The sequence below is a fragment of the Lissotriton helveticus genome, chromosome 3_1 (genome assembly GCF_964261635.1).
Source record: "Lissotriton helveticus chromosome 3_1, aLisHel1.1, whole genome shotgun sequence".
In the NCBI taxonomy this organism is placed as follows: domain Eukaryota; kingdom Metazoa; phylum Chordata; class Amphibia; order Caudata; family Salamandridae; genus Lissotriton; species Lissotriton helveticus.
Window position 1 is genome coordinate 450466098 of NC_136061.1, and position 15844 is coordinate 450481941.

Consider the following 15844-nt stretch of genomic DNA (forward strand, 5'->3'; position numbering starts at 1 on the left):
GCCTATGTGTATCTGTGTGCGAGTGGGTGTCTGAGAAGCTGTATGGGTGTATAAGTAAGCGTTTGAGTAGCTGTGTGTGAGTGGGTGGCTGTATTGGTGAGTGAGTGGGTGTGACAGTTGCTCTATGTGAGTGGGTGGGGAGCTGTATGTGTAAGTGTGTGCCTTTGTGAATGGCTGCATAGGTAACTGACTAGTTGTATGTGTAGCTGGATGGGCGAGTGACTAAGTAGGTTTATAAGTAATGTTATGGATGAGTAAGTGGATTTATGAGTACCTGTATGGGTCTGTCAATGGGTATGTGACTGGTTGTGTGGGTATCTGAGTAGGCATATGAGAGGTTGTATGGGGTCTTGGTGGATGTGTGAGTGGTTCTAAGGATGATGTTATCATTGATGTCATCATTGATGTCACTGACCATGCCATGAGTGATTTAATATTCGAGGTCATAAGCAGTGTATTGTGGAAACATAAGCTATAGTTAGCTCAGTTAACTATAACTGCTGAATCTCTATGGTTTTGTTCAAGTGAAATCTGAGCCTAACTATAACACCCCTTAACATATTTTTTTTAAGTGAATTTCTTAGTTTTTTTACATTTTATTTCCTAACTATAGTATCCCTGTAACCTTCCCAGAAAAAAAGTAAGAAATTAAGAAATGGGGTAAGGGTAGGAATACCCTGGCACTTCCCAGATTTGAAGGGGTCCCAAAGGGACCCCGCTGGGGTTTAAAAGCTGTTCAAATTTATTTTGCCACATACTTGAGGTCACCTGTGAATCCACTGCAACATTTAAAAAAAAAGACGCACAGTCTATCATGTGTCTTTTTCTAAAGTCACTGGGTGGGCCAAATCCCAGGGGCATGAAGTTAACAAAGGAGTGGAGATCATCGGTGCCCCCTCCTAGGCTTTTGTTAAGCACTGGGGACCACTACCATCCCAGGGCACATACGTTAATTAATTAATAAAGCAATGCAGGGGAGGCCCTAGGCCTCTCCCTTGACCCCGGGCACTGCCACCTCCCTGGGGCACAAACATGAATTCATTAAAAAACAATGAAGGGGAGGCCCTAGACAAGAATATGCCTAGGTAAGAATATGTGAGGGAGTCGAGTGGCTCCCCCGCTGCCCCGGGGACCACCATCTCCCTGAGTCACACACATTAATTATTGAAATAATCTATGCAACAGAGACTCTATGGCCTTCCCCGCAGCCCTGGGGACTGCCACCTCCCCAGTGCTAAAATAAATATTGATGTGTAGGGCTCTGGCTGCCCATGCTTCCTGGGGACTGACACCTCCTCTGGGCATCAATACAATAAGGAAGGTGGTCCGTTGCAGAACCCGGGAACCACCACCACCTCTCTGGGGCTAACTTAACAGAGGACGGGGGCTGCACAGCTCCCCTCGTGGAGCCCTAGGTGGCCCTGGACACAGCCACCCCTAGTGCTGGCTCCCGCAATATCCTAGGGTGCCCACCCACAAGGACATTGCAGTGTGCTATGGCCTGGGGGGTACTGCTCCCGCCAATCCTTAGCAAACAAGTGCTCTGCTTTCAGCAGGCAAGAGCACAAAATGTTCTAGCTTGCTGAAAAGAGAGCATGTCTGTTTCCCTGCCCACTGTGAAGTGAGCAAAGAAACAGACATATTGTTTTGGGATCCGGGGGAGCTGCATATTAGCAGCTCCCTAGATCTCAAAGCAATGCTGCTTCCGACAGGTGATGGGGAGGCAGCATGGTGGCAGGGAGCGTGGGGTTCTTGAGACTCCTCCTGTGGTCGCCAACATTTTAAATGTGGGTGCCTTGGGTGGAACCACTCAGTCCCCCTCACTTTTTAAAATATATTTTTTTAAAGGGCTTGCCCCCGGGGGATTGGGACCCCGGGAATGAAAATGGCCCTCCTTCCCTTTAAATAAGAAAATAATTTTAAAAGGTAAGGTTGTGCCCTGGGGTATGCGGTCCCTAGGGCCGCAACCAGGGCCCAGAACAATCCAGGGAAGGAGAGACACATGGCCCGCCTTCCTAAAAAGTAGATAAAGAAAAAATAAAGTTTGACGGAGGCCCTGCCGCTTTTCTCCAACACTCTGCAAACTCTGCAAACACACCACCAGGCATGCTTCTGGTTGGGGGATGAAGTAAACTTGGCTGCTGAGGGTCCTTAGAGGCCAACAAGACCTCCTGTTACCTCCATTAAGCCCTAGACAGTGGGATTGATGAGAGATGGTTGGCGGCCACACCCACTGTTAGAAATGGGATTTCCGGTGGACACCCGCAGTAAAAATATCAAGTCAATAATGCCGGATCGGCCACAATGCAGGGTGGGCACCTGCAATACCGGGACAAGAACAGGGGAATCCCTACGCCGGGATTCCCTCAGTGGCGATCGCAGCCCAGCGCTGCCAGGGGGAGACAGGAGCGCTCCCAAAGTACACCACGTGCTCTCCGTCAGCTGGGCAAAGGGGAATGTAGCGCTTCCAGGCGCTAGAGGCAGCCACAGCGCTGGGGGAAGGACAAAGGCACAGCAAAAGGTCCTGGAGGTCAGGGGAGCATGTAGGGCCCAGGGGCCAGAACACAGGGCACTCCTGCAAGGAGACAGCCCCCATGGTGGTCGCTCCTGGGCCCCACCATCAGCAAGCCCCACTCTGTCAGGGTTCAGGAAGTAGAGGGGTCCTGCAGGCATCCAGGGGCAGGGCAGGGCCCAGGGAGGCAAGCCTTCCCCTGGGCCCCAGCAGCAGCACGCCCCTGGTAGATTCTAGTCAGGAAAAATAAAAACATTTAACATGAGGTCACAGCCTCTTTTTATACACAAAATTCCTTTGTCTCTAGGGTGCAGGGTGGGGGAAAAACCAGACACAGCTGGTTTTGGAGCACTCTGTTGCTCAGCCCCTTTCCCCATTCACTGGCCAGGCTAGGGTCATCAGTCGCACCACAGAGGGCGGAGCCAGCATTTGTGTGGGGAAAGCCCAGCCCTATTCAGGTCCCAGGTGCACTCCTCCCTCACATCAATCATGCAGATCTCTCCACTCACCACCGGGGCAGACCCATTCTGACTCCTGGAGCCAGACTCACCAGCCAATCACAAGCCAGACAGCCAATTCACATAAATTACACAGACATGCCAACTTCTAGAAGTGGCACTTCCACATTAGACACAAAAACGCTGCACACATCATCGAGCAGCATTTAATCACACGAGTCCGCACATACCAAACTCAAACCTGCACTCCTCACGCATCAGGAACTACCAGGGACACATAGATTCCCCATGCATTCCTATGGAGGGCAGGCCAACCTCACCACACGCATGCACTTTACCCTGGGACACAGTGGAAAAGTGCGCAGAAGCCAAAAATCACTAACACCAGGTCACAATTAAAAGCAAAAAGTTTAGGGGTGAACCTGCCAGAAGGACCAAGTCCAACACCCCCTTTCTCCAACGATCTGCAATTGCGCACATCCGGAACACTCCTGGTGGGGAATTGAGGTCACTTTGCCTCCTGAGGTCCTCAGGACTAAAGTGGACTTCTTCCCCATGCAACAGTGAGCCAGGAGGTGCGTTTGCAGAGTGGTGGAGAAAGGGGACGTAGCCCCTTATGACCTCTCAGCAATCCAGTTGTGTGGGCCTTACTGGAGGTAACAGAAGGGCTAGTAGTCCTCCAGGGGCCCTCAAGAGCCAAGGGGACTTCAACCCCCAACTAGCAATACACTAGGAGGCTAGTATGCAGAGTGCTTGAGAAAGGGGGTGTGGCCTCCTACCAGGTCTCAGCAATCCTTGTGTGTCATCCTTGGGGGGCAACTAACCCTCCTGTTACCTTCAGTAAGTCCCACAAAGTGCTATTGCTAAGTGGTCTTCGGAGGCCATACCCTCTTTCTCCACCACTCTGCAAACGTGGCTCCCGGCACAATACTGGTGGAGGGATGAAGTCCACTTTACTCCTGAGGGACCTTGGGGGGCATGAATCCGTCTTGGTACCTCCTGTACGTCCTACACAGTAAGATTCCTGAGAGCTAGTCAGAGGCCTGCCCCCTTTCTCCACAGCTCTGTAAATGTAAGTACTACTTAAGAAAAACAAAGAAATTCACTGAAAAAAACTAAAGTTACAGGGATGTTACAGTTAAGAATTAGCATTTAAAAAACCTTAGAAATTAACTACGAAAACCAAAGTTTAAAAGGACGTTATAGTTAGGAAATTGAATTTAAAAAAAACATGGAAAGTAAGTGAAAAAAAACTAAGGTTACAGAGACATTGTAGATAGGCTGACGTTTCACTAGTAAAAAAACAGACAAAATCAAAAATTATAGTTAGTGAGCTACCTATAACTCACGCCCCTGAAATGCACTGCTTATAACTTCACATATTACATCACTCATGAAATGGTCAGTGATATCACTGATGACATTCAAATGACATCACCGATGACATCATCTATAGACTCTCTAACACACCTACTCCAACTTCTGCACTACCATCCTCAAAACAATTCACACACCAATACCAGTACTTACACGGCCACTCACTGATTCATATATCAGCACACACATCTACTCACTCACCCATACAGACACTCATATACCCACTCACTCACTAATACAGCCACTGACATATCCACTCATACACCTATACGTCTAATCAGAAACTGTCAGTCACTCATAACGCCACTTACACACCCGCTCACTCACCCATACAGTTACTAACATGTACTCACTCACATATACAGTCACTGACACAAGCACACACTCCTCCATACAGCCACTCCCACATCCACTCACATGGCCATACAGTCACTCACATACCGTCTCACTCATGTAAACTGACTTTCACATACCCAGTTGCTCACCCATATACCACTGACAGATCCACTCATTCATGACATAGCCACATACAAACACTCTTACCCAAACAGCCCCTCACACACATACTCACTAATCCATACACCCACTGAGTCACTTATCCATACAGTCAGTCACACACATATAGACACTCATACACCCATAGAGGTACTTAGACATTCAATCACTGACCCCTACAGCATCTCATGTACTCACTCCCACACCCATACAGCCAGGTAGATACCAACTGACAGACAGATACAGGCATTAACACAACCAGTGACTCACCTATACATTTACTGAGACACCTTATCACTCACTTATATAGTCAATCATGCACCCAATGATACATCCATACAGGCACTCATACACCCACTGATTCAGCCAAAAATTAAATAGTATATAATTCAGAAGGTAGTGTTGCATTTGTGAACTTTTTTTTATAAAACTAGTGAGATTGCAGTTAATAATTACATTTAATTTGATAGAGTGAGAAAGAATATAAAAACATAAAACAAATAAAAGTTAAGTTTGAAAAGTGTATTGTGTTGAAGTACATTGAATTCATGCTTTTTTTCTGCAGAGTCCTGAATCCAGAATGTTTTTTTAAAAAAGAGTATGAATGTTAAAAAAATAAATAAGATTTACTGTTGGGGCTTAGGGTGGCTCTAAAAAAGAGCTGTTGTTTTATTATGCCTTTGTTGGAGCTACATAGAAGTGCAGATGCACAGCTTAAGGTTGTTGAAAAACACTCTATTTCCTTAATCTGTGAAATTAATTCCATCATTTCTGTAGATGTCATGCATATCAAAACATAGATTGTTGTCATAGATGGAGCCCATCCTATGGTCTCTGTGGAAAGCAGAAACAGCTTTATTGACATTCCACCTAGCTTTCTCAATATGTGGACAGAATTGATTTGACCACTTCCAATTCTGTCTTTGGCATACATTAGTGTTAGACCTGGCACCTTCCATTTTTGCTGTTGCCTCATGGGTTTTTGCGGGTGTTAGACGCTTTAGGCACTGTGCCACTGCTGTCCAGTGCCACATTGCAAGTGCTCCCTATTGTAAATTCATGTATGGATTAGTGATTCCATGATTGCTGATTTGGTTTACTGGTCAGACCCTAGTACAGTGCACTCTGTATGCCCAGGGCTTGTAAACCAAATGCTGCTAGTGGGCTTGCAGCACTGGTTGTGTCACCCACAGAAGCAGCCTGTAAAAGTGTGTCTCAGGTCTGCCATTGCAGAGTCTGTGTGCAGTCTGGTACTGCCATGTTGACTGGGCAAGTGCACCCACTTGCCAGTCCCTAAACCTTCCCTTTTCTTCATATCAGACACCCCTATTCTAGGCACAAGGGCCGGGTGCATTGTAAGTATAAGGTAGCACAAGCCCTGATGTGTGTGGCATGTCTGAATTACAGCCATTTTCGTTTTTCACTATTGCAAGGCTACCTATTCCCCATAGGCAAGAATGGGCAGTTTGATTATTATATTTTATAATCCTAACTGACTCAGGGAACTAGGTAGAAATCGAGTTTAGTATGCCTGAACTCAGAATGATAAAATACATCTTTTAGTGTAGTTGGTTTTAACGTTCTGTGTTTGAAAATACCACTTTTAGAAAGTAGGTATTTTCTTGTCTAACTATCCAAGCCTGCCTCTGCTAGGTTGTGTATTTCTTGTCTGGAGTTTGAGTGACAGGGGCTGGGGGATTCCAGGAGACAGGGTGAGTCAGCCCAGTGGTGAATAGCGAGATCTGCATTTAGATGAGAGGGATGAGTTGCACCTGGGACCTGAATAGGGCTGTGCATTCCCTCCACAATGCTGGCTCCACCTCCTGTGGTGCGTCTGATGTCTCTTCCCTGCAATGTGAAAGGAAAGAAGTAGTTATGTAAACAGAGTGCTCCAGAACTGTCCAGAACTGGTTTGGATTAGGCAAAGGCCTCTCTGGCTTCAGAGAACAAAGAGAAACTGTATATAAAAGAGGGGACCCAAACCCCAGAAAATTAGATCACTTTGGACAACAAGAAGAAACCTTTGCCGAGGAGTGGAACCAGAGAGATTGAGGAGAGACTATCCCTAAGCTGAATTGCTGCTGGGGGTATTGACCTGCAGTGGTTGCCTGACTGCCAAAGAAAGGAGAGAGGAACTTTGTGAACTTTATTTCAACTTGTAAGGATCTCCAAGGGCTTGAGAAAAGAGCTTGCCTCCTGCTGAAGTCTCAGGGACAACAGACTTCAGCCACCAGCTCCCCAAGAGTTCTTTGGAAGTGCCTGAGGTTGTGCTGGACTTTCTGAGGAACTGCGTGTCGCAGGAGGCTGGAAGCGTGACTCAAGAACAGGAAGTGTGTCACAGAACTGCCGCTGCCGCTTCAAAACACAAAGGAGAAGAGGATCGACGGTGCAGCCGATGCCGGCGCATCACTGGAAAGCGTGTCGCAGAAGAATCGTGAGTCATTGCAGGGTCACCGTAGCACCTCGCATCACATGGGGAGAGGATCGACGTCGCAGCAGATGCTGCCGCATCCCTAGGAAGCGTGTTGCAGGGCCTGTCGCGGCTCATCGCTGGAGAAGAGGATCAACGTTGCAGCAGACGCCGCCACATCACCGGGAAGAGTATCGCAGAGCCTGTCGCGGCTCGCATCATTGTGGAAGCAACTCGTATCACCAGGAGAGAGGTTCAACGTCGAGGCAGATGCCGCTGCATCACTGGGAAGCATGTCGCAGTGCCTGTTGCGGCTCGCATCGTGGGGAAACATCTCGCATCGCCGGAGAAGAGAATTGACATCGCAGCAGATGCCACCGCATCCCCGGGAAGCATGTCGCATCACAAAGAAAGCACCATCTTTGTTTCTTTGCACCAGACGTTCAACGCATCACCGTCCTTGCAACACTTTCGTTGTATTGCGCTACGCATCTTAAGGTACATTGACTCAAAGTGTCGCATTTTAAGATCTAAAGAGAACTAAGCAAATTCTACCATTTTAAGTACAGTATTGCGGATTTTTGTCGTTTGTGGTCTTGTGTTAAATCTATATAAAAGAGACTTATTTTTAATATACAACTTGTGTGGTGTCCATCTGTAGTGTTGTCACTTGGTTACTGTATGTGTTCACAAATGCTTTACGCACTGCCTCCGAGATAAGCCTGTCTACTAGTGCCAAGCTACCAAGTGGGTGAGCAGGGGTTATTTTAGAAGTGTACCCCTTATCCTGACTAGACGCAAAGGTCCCTATTTATCACAGGTACCTACCTATGCCAACTAGAGACCCTTAAATCTAACAATTAGAGTATACAGATACAGTTTGAGGCAAAAGCAACATCAATTGTGCAAAGGTATCCTTCATTAGGATTTCCAACCCTACCCCAGTCAATGGGCCTAGGTCATTGCCACCACAGTGCACAATCATGAGGACAGGGGGTTGGAGATGCAAAAAGGTTTTAACCAAAGGCATTAATTGGTGCCACATCAATCCTCTCTGTGCAATCCATTTAATAACCACATTTTGTAAACCTAGGTCTTTGTCAAGACTTCTGTGTTCAGCATACCTTTTGCACCAGAAAACAAAGCTGTGCCCTACAATCCATACTGCAAGCATTTTGAAGGGATGTCTGGAAGGAATGAAAAGATGTCTGTAGCTGAGGTAGTCAGTTGGTAGAATGAGAGGTATCTAAAATGGTGGATAACATGCTGCTTTTAAGAAAACTGATAACTGATCGGCTGTTCATCAACACTGTGCACTCAAAAATAGGACGCATGTAACTTTCCTGACAAGGAATGTTTCTGATTGGCTATTAAAAAATGTTTGAAAGGTACAGTAGATAGGATAAGGTAATATTTGCATTTGTAAGCTTGTGTGCTGAATTTGAAAATATGGTTAACTTGCGACCTTCCGGTACAGTTGAATGTTGTAGAAATAGTTACTATGGAAACTAGGATTAAACAGAATGGGGTAAGGGTTGACACTTAACTGTGGTTTTAAAATGTGAAATGGAAACTTATATATAAGTGATATGCTACTAAATTAAGTTTTCTCAAATCACTATTATGTTTAGAAGTAGTGTGTTTTAAAAAAATAATACTGGTATTACTGAAAATAGGTTTTTGAACTCCTGTAAGAGTTTGCGGCCACATTGTGACACTACACTGTGGCACTGTGGCGGAGTCGCGACTCCAATAAATTACAGAACCAGTTTGGGCTTTTTTAGAAGACTCTTAGAAAGGGTTAATATGTCTAACCAATAGAAATGTGTTGCATTTTTTGAAATAATGAGGGAAGCATCTTGATTTGTTATTTACATTTATTTGTGTGCAGAAAGAGAGGAAAGGTTTGCCATTACTGGTTTTACCTTGTTGAGAGTGGTGCATTACATTTATTGTGTGAAAAGGAAAATCTTTTATGAGTTTCTGATACTTTATATTCTGCAATACTATATGAAAGGTGAGTTACAAATTTGTAAGGTGCGTTATGTTTTATGTAGCAGTGCCTCACTCTGTGTAGTGATATGTTTAACTTTGAAAAGCATTATTTTTAATGTTTGGATATTAGTAGAGAAGTGTGATGTTTGGAATATGTTACAAAATGTATAAATGTGTACTGTAGCTTCTTTTATTTTTACTGAAAAGACAACTTGAAATAGGTTTTGCATACTAATATGTGTATTTTGGTAGATGGATTAGTGATTATGGTAGCTTCTATGAGGTTTTGAAAAAGTATAGTTGGAGTACTCTGTATAAATGTAGGTGTCTGCTTGAAATGGGAAGTGCAGTCTATCAGGTTTAAAGGGCTGCATGATCTTGTAACCCGAAGTATGTCTCTACTTGTTTATGTATTTTCACACATGTTATGCATCTATTTGTATGTTTCTTTAACAAATGATGCCACTAATAAAAGGTATGATACATGTATGCATGCTTTGAGGAATATGGTGAGACTTACAACAGTGATATGTGAAGGGTTGCCGTTTTATATTTAGCTACGCCCAACACTCTGAGCAGTTGCTGAATAGTGAAGCTGCAGCATAAAAGTGAGGTTCAACACTTATTGGCAGAGTAATTAGTGATGAGGCTACTTTGTATGAGTCTGTGGAAAGGTACACTTGAAGTACGCTGCATAAATGTAGGTGTGTGCTTCAAATTGGAAGTGCAATTCTGTCAAGTTTAAAGGACTTCATGGTCTTGTGGCTGAGGTACATGTAATTTCACACGTGTTATGCATCTGAAGATGCTAGATGTATAAAACACTGGGATACATCTATTTGTATTTTTCTTTTATGTATTATGCCACTAGCAAAAGGTACAGATAAATAGAGGCTGGCTTTCTGGAATATAGTGAGGCTTACAACAGATATATGCAAAGGGTTGCTGCTTTATATTTGGCTAGGTCCAACACTCTGAGTAGTCGCTGAACAGTGAAGCTGCAAGAGAAAAGTGAGGTTTAAGACATGTTGGCAGAGGGATTAGTGATTAGGCTACTTTATATGAGTCTGTGGAAAGGTACACTTGAAGTAAGCTGTATAAATATAGGTGTGTGCTTATAATGGGAAGAGCAGTCTGTCAAGTTTAAAGGGCTGCATGATCTTGTGACTGAGGTCTGTCGCTACTTGCACATGTATTTTCACACGTATTATGCATTTGGAGATGCTAGACGTATAAAACACAGGTATACATTTATTTGTTTGTTTCTTTTAAGTATGGGGCCACTAGCTAAAGGTACAGACACATGCATGCATACTTTCAGGAATATGGTGAGAGTTACAACAGAGACAGCAAAGGGTTGCTGCGTTATATTTGGATATGCCCAACACTGTGAGCAGTCGCTGAATAGTGAAGCTGCAAGAGGAAAGTGAGGTTTTAGAAATGTTGGCACAGGGATTAGTGATTAGGTTACTTCGTATAAGTCTGTGGAAAGGTACACTTGCAGGATGTCACTTAAAGAAAGGTGTATCCTTGAAATGGGAAGTGTAGTCTGTTGGAGACGAGCTTGCCGGTGGCAGAGGCAGGCCCCATCCGCTTTTCTGACCGCTAATATTTTACTTGGCTTGCGCTGAATGAGAGCGTGGGTTAATAGTGGAGACTGCTGATTTTAAATATTTACTGTGGGGGAATTTTTAAGTCCTGTAACGCTAGCACATTATAGGGGCTGATTTTAGAGTCCGGGTGTGTCACTTACCTGTTGCACTCCAGCCCTGTTCCGCCGCGTCCATTGTGGGCGATTGATGCGGAGGGTGAGGAGGAGGCCAGCACTTCCGGGCCCACTGCAACCAGGTCAGCACTCTAGTTGCTCTGTCGCGCCTTCTATTTAATGCAGGGAGGGCTGCGGTCACTTTGTGGAGACGAGCTTGCCGGTGGCAGAGGCAGGCCCCATCCGCTTTTCTGACCGCTAATATTTTACTTGGCTTGCGCTGAATGAGAGCGTGGGTTAATAGTGGAGACTGCTGATTTTAAATATTTACTGTGGGGGAATTTTTAAATCCAGTAACGCTAGCACATTATAGGGGTTGATTTTAGAGTCCGGGTGTGTCACTTACCTGTTGCACTCCCGCCCTGTTCCGCCGCGTCCATTGTGGGCGATTGATGCAGAGGGTAAGGAGGTGGCCAGCACTGTTGGGTCCACTGCAACCAGGTCAGCGCTTTAGTTGTGCTGTCGCGCCCTCTATTTAATGCAGGGAGGGCTGCGGCCACTTTGTGGAGACGAGCTTGCCGGTGGCAGAGGCAGGCCCCATCCGCTTTTCTGACCGCTAATATTTTACTTGGCTTGCGCTGAATGAGAGCGTGGGTTAATAGTGGAGACTGCTGATTTTAAATATTTACTGTGGGGGAATTTTTAAATCCTTTAACGCTAGCACATTATAGGGGCTGATTTTAGAGTCCGGGTGTGTCACTTACCTGTTGCACGCCCGCCCTGTTCCGCCGAGTCCATTGTGGGCGATTGATGCGGAGGGTGAGGAGGAGGCCAGCACTTCCGGGCCCACTGCAACCAGGTCAGCCCTCTAGTTGCGCTGTCGCGCCCTCTATTTAATGCAGGGAGTGCTGCGGCCACTTTGTGGAGACGAGCTTGCCGGTGGCAGAGGCAGGCCCCATCTGCTTTTCTGACCGCTAATATTTTACTTGGCTTGCGCTGAATGAGAGCGTGGGTTAATAGTGGAGACTGCTGATTTTAAATAATTACTGTGGGGGAATTTTTAAATCCTGTAACGCTAGCACATTATAGGGGCTGATTTTAGAGTCCGGGTGTGTCACTTACCTGTTGCACTTCCGCCCTGTTCCACAGCGTCCATTGTGGGCGATTGATGCGGAGGGTGACGAGGAGGCCAGCACTTCCGGGCCCACTGCAACCAGGTCAGTGCTCTAGTTGCGCTGTCGCGCCCTCTATTTAATGCAGGGAGGGCTGCAGCCACTTTGTGGAGACGAGCTTGCCGGTGGCAGAGGCAGGCCCCATCCGCTTTTCTGACCGCTAATATTTTACTTGGCTTGTGCTGAATGAGAGCGAGGGTCAATAGTGGAGACTGCTTTTTTAAAGACTTACTGTGGGGGAATTTTTAAATCCTGTACCGCTTGCACATTATAGGGGCTGATTTTAGAGTCCGGGTGTGTCACTTACCTGTTGCACTCCCGCCCTGTTCCGCTGCGTCTATTGTGGGCGATTGATGCGGAGGGTGAGGAGGAGGCCAGCACTTCCGGGCCCACTGCAACTAGGTCAGTGCTCTAGTTGCCCCGCCCCACCCTCTATTTAATGAGGGTGGGACAGCGGCCGCGCCGGTGGCGCGCCAAAGGCGCACCAAAGGCAAGCCCGTCTGCGCCTGGCCGCAGCCGAATGGGGCCCGGGGCAAGTAACCCTGCACAAACTAAGCGGGGTCCCACTCACTATGGGAGAGAAGAACTGTTACAGCTATGCCCTCCCATAGCAATGGCTTGCAGACATTCCATGGAGGCGCCGCAATTGAGAAGCTGCCGGCATTGCTCCTTTACGAGAAGTAGGGAGCAAGGTGGGTGGATAGGCAGCAAGCTGCTCTTGGGTGGATTAGTGAACTGTAGATCCCTAAGTAAGCACAGCTTTCAGATCTGGGAGCTTCTCTCCGATGAAAAGCTCGACGTACTGTTTCTTACGGAGACATGGCTGGGGGCTAACTCAGACCCTGATATAATTGAGGCCCTCCCCCCTGGTTACACTATAGTTATCACGAAAACACCTTATGAATGCAGTCTAGATCCATTACAGGTGAATAACTGTGAGGCAGGCCACTTTGTGCTAAAAATAGGTTCTAAGGGCCCGATGTAGGTAATCCCAGATTACCGATTCTTAAATACCGAATCATACCGATTCGGTATTTAAGAACTGGCAATCGGGATTTAGGTATTTTTACCGATTTCATTACCGAAACGGTAAGTTTCGGTAATTACCGAATTGGTATTTACCGATTCGGTAGTTGCCATTCATTCCTATGGGCCTGTAGGCCCATAGGAATGAATGTCAAATACCGAATCGGTAAATACCGATTCGGTAATTGGGGGAAACATTGAAGGGTGGCAGGGTGTCACTTTGACACCCTGTTGCACCCCTCAATTGTGCATGGGTGCACATGTTGCACACATACATGCCCTTAGGGCATATATGTCTGCAACATGGCACCTTTTTAAAAGCAAAAAAAATGCTTTTGAAAGGTATTTCATTATTTACCACCAACTTCTAGTTGGTGGTAAATAACAACTTCTTAAACCCCTGTAGCACTGATTTAAGTGCTACCTACATGTCAAAATACAGAATCGGTAATTTTACTGATTCAGTATTTTACAGAATCGGTAAAATTACCGATTCTGTATTTTAACATGCCCCTACATCTTCATCTACAAATACCGGTCGGTAACGGCCGAAAACGCCCGTTACCGACCGGTATTTGGCCACCTACATGGGGCCCTTAGTCCTCTATTACGGGGATCCTCCTTTACCGACCTCCTGGAGGGCTTGGCAGTTTCAGGGTCAGTCTACAGGAGGGTATTGCCCACTTGGCGATCAGGCGTAATAGGCTTCTTGTGTTGGGCGACCTGAATGTCCATTTGGAAGATGTTCTGCAAAAGGAGGCATCAGAGTTGCGGCAGGATTTACAGACTATGCAGCTGGAACTTAAATCATGTGCCCCCACTCATAAGCATGGCCACTTGTTAGACCCATTGTTTGCCAATTGGGATGGGGTGGAGGTGGAGTCCCCGTTACCAGTTCCCTGGTCGGACCACTTCCTGGTACCTTTTAGCATTAACATAACAATGGATGACGCATTGAGGGGAGAAAACAATAACTATCCCTGTAGGAAATGAAAGAACTTCTCGCAGGACTCCTTTAATAGGGTGCTGAGGGAAGGTGGACCTCCGGGAGGGTCCGACAGTGAAAGCGCCAATAAAAATCTGGATGAGCGTATTTTGAAGGCCCAGAAGAGACTGGAAAACATAGCTAGAAAGTCCAGTTCCTGGTTTACTCCGGCCTTGCAGACGGCTAAGACCAACTGCAAGAGATTAGAAAGGAGTTGGAGAGAGGGTTTTAGAAGTCAGGAGAAAAGACTGTACAGAGAAGCTCAGAGGAAGTATCAAGTGTTACTGAGAGGGGCTAGGGCCGCCCATTATAAAAACAGAATTGGGGAGGCTGAGAACTCCTCAAAGGAACTTTTTAGAATATTTAAGGAAATTTCCACGGTGGCTGGTACGAATGCTCCAAGTAACGAGGACTGAGTGCAATAGAGTAGCGGAATTTTTCGCACGGAAGGTTACGAACATCTATGCCTCTTTCACTAGCAGTCCTAAGAGTGGTTTGGCCTTTGAGGCAAGGTCGGGAGATAGCGAAGTGGAGTGGAGTCTGGAATGTTTTACAGTCCCGCCTCCGGAAACTCTGGGAAGCATTTGTCTTAGTATGAAATCCGGGTCTCCAAGAGACCCTGCACCTCCTAAGGTGATAGGAGAGAGCTTGATGATCCTAGAGCCTTACATCAGACATGTTCTGGAGATCTCCTTTGCATCGCACACACTACCAACGGCCTGGAAGAGAGCTGTAGTCCTACCGATCAGGAAAAAGCCCAATATCAGCCATGATGTCCTAGAAAATCCCAGACCGATTTCACTTTTGCCTTACGTAGCCCAGGTAGCGGAGAAAGTAGTTAATACCCAGGTGATAGCGCACCTGGAGGGGGCCAACCTCCTGCACCCGACTCAATCGGGTTTTCGCACGGGATATTCCACCGAAACCACTCTGTTAAGAGCAACTGAGACCATCGGGCAAGGAGTGGATGCCGGTCACACCATGGCACTGATAATGCTCGACCTAAGCGCGGCGTTCGACACTGTGGCACATTTCACCTTGCTGCAGTGTCTGAACAGAGGCGGTGTTTCGGGGCCCGCTCTGGGATGGCGGAAGTCTTTCCTGACAGGCCGCAGCTTTCAGGTCCGTAGCGGGTCCTTTCAGTCTACAGAGGTGGCTTTAGAGCAGGGGGTGACTCAGGGCTCTGCCCTGAACCCCACTCTGTTCAACTTGTATATGGCCCCTCTGGCGGAGGTGGTACAGGCGTTCGGGGTGGAGTTAGTATTGTATGCTGACGACACCCAGTTTCTGATCTCCCTACCCAGTCTCCCTCGGCCGAGGCTTCCAATTTTAAGGCCTGCATGCAGGAGCTGGCCTCCTGGATGAGTAAGAACTGCTTAAAGTTAAATGGAGGCAAGACCGAGGTGATGGTGGTAGGTGGGGATGGTACCTGCTGGACTGCTGATTGGTGGCCACAATGCCTAGGCCCTACCCCTACGCCTAGTAAGGAGGCTAAGAATCTAGGGGTATGGATGGACCCTGCCCTCTCCTATGAAGCTCACATCCGGCGATTAGTGGGGAAATGCTTTGGGGTCCTAAAAACATTAAACAAAAACATTGGATTTGCTCCCACGAGAAGCCAGACAGACAATGACCCAGGCTTTAATTACGTCCCGCTTGAATTACGGGAATGTTTTATATCTGGGAGCATCTGAAAAGAATCTTGGACG